This window comes from Strongylocentrotus purpuratus, unplaced genomic scaffold (assembly GCF_000002235.5).
Source record: "Strongylocentrotus purpuratus isolate Spur 01 unplaced genomic scaffold, Spur_5.0 spur5_scaffold_11, whole genome shotgun sequence".
NCBI lineage: Eukaryota > Metazoa > Echinodermata > Echinoidea > Camarodonta > Strongylocentrotidae > Strongylocentrotus > Strongylocentrotus purpuratus.
The window spans coordinates 15,088,857-15,096,635 of NW_022145596.1; positions in this window are offsets into that span (position 1 = coordinate 15,088,857).

Genomic DNA, 7,779 nt, shown 5'->3' on the forward strand with positions numbered 1-7,779 from the left:
AAGCATTGTTTTCATGCAAAACCTTGCGGGCAGCAAGCAATTATTACTTGTGCTTGATAGCAAAAACTTTCGTTTGAAAGAAATTGCTTATATTATACGGATTCAAGCGAAAGGCTAGCAAAAGCAATTGCTTCTATTTTATGCATATGATACAGAAGCGGATCTAGAGGGGGGGTTGGGGGGGGGGTTGCAACCCCCCCCCCCCAAAAAAAAAAACAAAAAAAAAAATCCGGGGACCATTTTTTAAAATCTTATCTTTTTTTTTAAACTTGTAATTTTATTTTATTTTATTTCTATGTATTTATTTCATTTATTATTATTATTATTATTATTATTATTATTTCTTTTTGGGGGGGAGGGGGGGGGGGGTTGGGGCTAGCACAGATATCATCAATTGATCAAGTTGCAATTTGACATCATTTGGTTTGATATTTATTTTTAAAGCTGCATAAAGGTATTATAACACATTTTTCGCATCACCTAAAAAATAGTAAAAGTATACGCTGTAACCCATTTTAAATATGTTATTTCAATCCAAATTAAGAGACATTATAGCGATTTATCAGAGAATTTCTGAGAAGATATAAACTTTATCTATTAAGAACATTGTTTTGTCACGATCATTAATTTGATGAATATATAGAACTAAATATTATTTCAACTTTACTGGCAAGAACATACTCTATACCACAGGGGGGTTCCTGCTACCTTCCATCTTCTATCTATGGGAAACGTTTGGCCCAACTTACAACTTAACTTTTAAAGCCCCACTGTACTACTTGTAGCTACTTGCTCCCTCTGTATAGAAAACTTCCCAAATCGGTGCCTGTTGGTCCCCATGATCCTCTTTTTCTTATGTTAATTGAGAGCTGAGTTGATGAGATAGCCGCCTGTCAGTGACCACTGTGGGTGGTCTAATCCCTCCTAGCAAAACTAGTGCAGACGGTCTTTAAATGTCCTGTTCGCCACCCCCCCCCCTTAGTTATCATACCTCTTCATGAGGAGGTATACCCAGGGGCGTAGACAACGGGGGGATGCGGGGGATGCATCCCCCCCCCCAGCTCACAAGGTGGGGGGGGGGGGGTGGCATGTACAACCACCCCCCCCCCCCCAGGTTTTGGGGAATGATATTTGCTTACTTAATAAGTCATAATGATGATAATAATAGTAATAATAATAATGATAACAATTATAATATTAATAATAATAATAATTATGATGATGATAATAATAATCCTCATCATTATTGTTATTGTGTTTATTGTTATTAGCCGCACTCACACGGTGAAAGCCAATTCAGACGGCCCAAAAAACAAACAAACAAAAAAAGGGAAAAAAAAAGAAGAAAAAAAAGAAAAAAAAAGAAAAAAAAAAAAAGAAAGAAAAAAAGAACGCACGCTGGAGAGAAACCCTTTCAAGTGCAAATATTGTGAGAAGATATTCAACTCATCTGGTAACTTAACCAAACACATGATAACTCTGGATATAACTGTGTATTTAACTGTTACTTGATTTAAAAAGACGTTATCATGCACTGCTTTTTATGGTCTCCATTGTGTTAATAGATGCCAGGAAAACATCACGGGGTTCAAATAAACACCCCCCAAAAAATCGGTTCGCCGCTTCGCGGCTCGTGGACGATGCTCCGCATCGTCATTATTGGTCAACCCCCCCCCTTAGCAAAAAGCTAGATCCGCCCCTGTGATATGGCCCATAATTATAGACAAAATAAGAAGAAAAGGATTGGCACATAGATATTTTAAAACGTAGCTGGAGCTTAAATATTGATAATAATCTAATACGAGAAATACTCGTAATGTTTTGGTTCGGCATCTCTGCCATCATATACTCGCATTTATCGTTTAATACGCATATGTAATTAAGTACAATATAATGAATTACCAGGGCTTCCGCAAAAGAGAGAGAGAGAGAGACAGAGAGAGAAGGAGAGAGAGAGAGAGAAGGAAAAGAGGGAAAAGGGAAAGAGGAGAGAAAGGGAAAGAAAGAAGAGGAAGAAGAAAAGAAAAGGGGGAAGAAGGAGATCGGGGGGGGGGGGGGCGAAAGGGCCTTGCCTCCCAGGCTGTTGCCTCCCCCCAATAAAACAAAATAAGAGAGAAGGAAAGAAGGAAATGGAAAGAAAAAAGGAAAATAGGAGAATTCAGATGAATTATGGTAAAAGATTGGTTATAATGGCGCCATTCAGATGGACTATGGTAGAAGAAAAGCGGATGGGGGTGGGGCAAAAGGCCTTTGCCTCCCCCGCCCCCGCTAAAAAAAAAAGAGAGAGAAGGAAGGAAAAGGAAAAAGGAGAGCTAAAAGGGACCAAAAAAGAGGAAGAAGAAAAAAAAAAGGGTGAAAATAATTTCAATGCGGTGTTCGTGTAGAATTCTGTGAGATGATGATATACTTTCTCGTAGCTTGATGTGACGAAGTGTCTCTATCCAGATATCTGTTGATAGTATTATAAAATATAAAAGCCTGGTATGACCTTCTGCTCGTAACCGACACGTCACCGCATTAAAATTAAATTGCAAATAGTGTTCAACAACACGATGGTGGATGAAACTTTCTAATATTCGAAGATATAGACCCTCAGACCATATTGTTTCATTTTTTTTTATTCAATCAATCAACGTCAAAGAATTGATTTATCATCGCACTTCAATTTATTATTTCACCTTTTAATGTACTTTCATTCTTATGCATCACGAAAGAACACTGAATTGGATTCTTCAATGTTTGTTTTGATTAATTTTCTCCCCTTTCCTTCTCCCTGTTTAATACTGATAAAATTTTCAATTTTTCTTAATTAAGGCAAAATATTATTTTCATATTTTCTTTATGCAAGACAGGGAGAGAGAGAGAGAGAGAATGTGTTAAGTGAGAATTATCGAGTACAACTATGAATTGCATCCTTTTCAATATTATTCAATTCGCTGAAAATATTCAGAATATGAATATGATAAATCCACATAATACACCAACGCTGTTCAACGCATCCAACGCTCCAACCATAGCCCATATGCAAATGCACCATAATTTATCAAATATGAAAAGATTTTTAAATGAAATTTGAAGAAAAATCAAATTTACAATGCACTGACAGGCATCAGTTGAAATCATGATTTCTCTGTGACTGGATTAGCACTAGTTTCTGAGGGATCAGTCACTGAAGAGGATATAAAGGGAAGGAAAATTGAGGAAGAAGTAAAGAAAAGAAGGGGGATATCAGTTGCAATTTTCCCGGCCCCCATCCCCCCCCCCCTTGGAAAAAAGGGGGAAAAGGGGGAAAAAGGGGGAAAGATTTTTTTTTTTTGGAAAAAAAAGTGTTCCTTTCCCACTTGTATCACAGAGAAACAACAGTTTAAGTTAAGTCTAACGTTAACGTTAATTTGTTATTAAAATGTAGAGTACAGCCCTTGGCCTTAGGCCTAATTTAGGTCGTAACTGTTACTGTTTGAAAATCTAAAGTAAAATTAGATGGTTTTCATGGTTAGACCAAGTAATTGAGAAAAAAAAAGTTTACCCGTCACTGAGACCAGGTCAATCAATCTTCTAGATCCATTATTAGGGTCTATGGAAGAAGGAGATCGGGGGGGGGGGGGTGGGGGGCGAAAGGGCCTTGCCTCCCAGGCTGTTGCCTCCCCCCAATAAAACAAAATAAGAGAGAAGGAAGGAAATAGAAAGAAAAAAGGAAAAGAGGAGATAAAGGGAAGGAAAATTGACGAAGAAGTAAAGAAAAGAAGGGGGATATCACTTGCAATTTTCCCGCCAACAAGTTGCGGATGGGGGTGGGGCAAAAGGCCTTTGCCTCCCCCGCCCGCGATTTTTTTTTCCGTACTCGAGAGGGCAAATACCCCATGTGCGCATGCGCGTGGACTTGTGATTTCTCTGCTACTTCCCATACGAAATGTACATGTATTCGCATGTACTGTGCACGATTCGCGTTCTACGAGTAAACGATGGCATAGTAGTCTTCAAACACAGACTCTGATTTGCCAGTTTGACAAAACAATTACGCATATATCGTGCGTAGCAATAGTACTAGTATTCAAGTCTGAGTAGTTGTATGATTCAGACATTTTAGTGCTTACAGAAATGCATCCCAAATTGAATAGCATGGTATAGTAGTCTGCAAGCACAGACGCTAATCGGACAGTTTGACAACATAGTGTCTTGAGTAGTGCTTTATATTCAAATATGTGTAGTTTTATGATTCAGACCCTACTGGTGCGTGTATTGGAAAGGCATCTCAACTTGCAGAGTGGCATAGTAGTCTGCAAGCACAGACGCTAATCTGACAGTTTGACAAAATAGTGTTATTCAAGTCTGAGTAGTTTTATGATTCAGACCCTACTGGTGCGTGTATTGGAAATGCACCTCAACTTATAGAGTGGCATAGTAGTATGCAAGCACAGACTCTCCTTTGACAGTTTGACAGAATAATATAGGCCTATTGTGTATTGAGTAGTGCTTTTATTCAAGTTTTCGTAGTTTTCTGTGTTGTGCCACTGCTCTCTCACTCTCTCTCTCTCTCTCTCTCTCAGATTCAATTTTATTGATTTCTGAAGAAGAAAACATTATAGGCTAGGCCTAAGTGCGGAATGTGTCGAATCAATTTTACAACTGAATATTTGTCTTGCTTTGTCTTTCCGTTCGTGCCCACAATCAAGATGATTGAATCATTTATTTCATCATGTGTGTTTGTTCTATCACGATTTTATTATTAATTTGACCATGGATTATACTGACAAAGGAGTTATTAGACCAAAGTTAGAAATATTATTACAGAATGACGGTTTTGAGAAGGCCAATAAATGACCTCATGGTGTGTGGGTTTGTTCAGAGCCAGAAGGGCATTCGTTGTGTTAAGAGTTAACATCCTTCTGGCTCTCAGCAGACCATGATTATAAATAAAAGTAATACAGAGAGTGCGAGCATACTGGAGGGAGGGCTAGAGAGAGAGAGAGAGAGAGAAAGAGAGAGAGATATGGAGAGAGAGAGAGAGAGAGAGAAAGAGTGTGAGAGAGCAGTGGCACAATACATAGGCCTACCATGGGGTCTGGAATCATTAAACTACACAAACTTGCATAAAATCACTACTCATCAATAGTTCAATACACAATATTTTATGTCCTTGCAGACTACTATACTACACTCTACACATTGAGATGCATTTCTAACGCACGCACCAGTAGGGTCTGAATCATACATCTACGCAGACTTGAATAAAGTACTTCTCAGCACACTACTAGTATGTTGTCAAACTGTCAGATTAGCGTCTGTGCTTGCAGACTACTATACCATTCTATACAAGTTGGCGACTTGAATAAAGTACTTCTCAGCACACTACTAGTATGTTGTCAAACTGTCAGATTAGCGTCTGTGCTTGCAGACTACTATACCATTCTATACAAGTTGCAATGTATTTCCATATGCACTACTGGGTCTGAATCATACAACTACACAGACTTGAATAAGCACATCGCGACACATACGCATATTGATTTGTCAAACTGGCAAATCAGAGTCTGTGTTTGAAGACTACTATGCCATCGTTTACTCGTAGAACGCGAATCGTGCACAGTACATGCGAATACATGTACATTTCGTATGGGAAGTAGCAGAGAAATCTTAAGTCCACGCGCATGCGCACATGGGATTTTTGCTCTCTCGAGTACGGAAAAAAAATTCGCCCCCCGCCCCGGCTAAAAAAAAAGAGAGAGAAGGAAGGAAAAGGAAAAAAGGAGAGCTAAAAGGGACCAAAAAAGAAGAAGAAGAAAAAACTAGAAATGCAATCGTGTCACAACGATGTGCGTGCAATGACGCCGTGTTTCTACGTGTCGAACGAAAGAGCTTCTCTCGGACTATCCAGAGCAATGTGTACGAAGTCTTTAGCTTCTGTAATATTGGAGACAGGTAGGGCGAAAGAAAGGCCTCAATAGTGACCTTGATTGGATGGTAGTGACTATGCCTACGATGTTTGAAAGAAATTGGGATAGGGGAAAGAACCTAGAAAGGGCTCGCAAGCACTGCGTGCAAAAACAAATGGGATTAGTTGCATGTTCGTCAAATCAATCAAGCTCGTTCTAGGGGTCAAAAGCGTGAACCCGATTTGCCCCATAGACAATGCGTGTAATGCATGGGCGGAAAACGTACAGGATCTGTATTATGACCGGAGTTAAATTGCTTTTTCTCTCTCTCTTTATGTCTCTTTATGGGCCGTATATGGTATCATTGGAAAGAGAATTTCATGGTTGTTATTGTAAACTACTCTCTTTTTTTCTATGATAATCCTATCGAAACATGTGATGTAAAATAGATTTAAAGGACAAAATGGCGTCTTAAATGGCCCCCTTGACTACTTTCAAAAATCCGGCCACGAGGTGCCCTGCGTATTGCATCTCGGAATGTCATTGCAAATTTTCAACGAAAAAAAAGGATGTTTAGCGGGCGAAAAGTAGTCTGAAAAAATGACGTCATCGCAAATGATGGATGTAATCGGGCGGAATTCGTATAGTGACCCTTGTTCAAATGCGATTTACTCACAATTTTCTGTGTAAACATATACCATACTTGGTATCATTCGAAAGGGCACTTCATTGCGGTCAGTTTGACACCATTGTCATCTGCACGCAATGTACTGCACGCATTAAAGGCGCTATTACGTAATGCATAGCAAATTCATCATTTTTGGCGATAACTTTGCGCTGACGTTATTAAAATTTACCAAACTTGACAGACAGTTGTCACGTATATGGATACATGTGTCTGCCAAGTTTCAACGACGTAGGTATAACGATCGTCATTTTAGAGCAAGTTGAAGTTATTTCGGAATTTTCTTGAAAATGGCGAATTTGGAGGGCAATTTTCGCAAAGTTGGTCAGTGATAGTGTATATAATTTTGTATATGGCTCGAAAGGGCATATCTTCAAGTATCTAAATTCAAAAAAGGGTACGGGTTTGCTAAGCCATTATGGAGATACGGCCACAGAGAGAAAGCCAATTCCCAGAACTTTAGAGGGCGCTATTTATGTTGTGCAAGCCCATTGGAGCGTGAAATTTAGCATGGCTATGTGCAATTATGAGATAAAGATACTGTGAGATTTAAATACAAAACGGAATTTATATGAGAAAGTTATGGCAGTTTTAGATTATTTAGGGGTCCATTTTTCAAGAACTTGAGAGATTTTTGACGGAGTCGGTTTTAGATTTGAATTTCGAGTATGAAGATGGCATTTTGAAGGTCAAGTCATGTGTCGCAGATGAAAGAACATCTCTCAGACTATCTAGAGGAATTTGTTAGAAGTTTGTAGGATGAAGGATAGTGGAGACAGGAAGAAAGAAAGAAAGGCCTTAAAATGGACCAGAAACTGACAAAATGGCGCCTGGACGGTTATGCATGAGTGATTTCGAGAATCGAAGAATGTAGTGACCTTGATGAGATGTTAGAGACTATGCCTATGAAATTTGAAAGGAAAAGGACATGAGGAAAGCACCTAACTAGGAATAACAAGCACTACGTGCAAAACGAATGGGATTCCGGACGACAAGAAGAAGAGGAGGAAGAAGAAGTAAGAATATTAATAAGAAGAATGTGAACGAAAACAAGGCAATGACGAAGGTTCGTCATTGCAAAAAGGGTGAAAAGAATTTCGATGCGGTGTTCGAGTAGAATATGTGAGATGATGATATACTTTCTCGTAGCTTGATGTGACGAAGTGTCTCTATCCAGATATCTGTTGATAGTATATTAAAATATAAAAGCCTGGTATGACC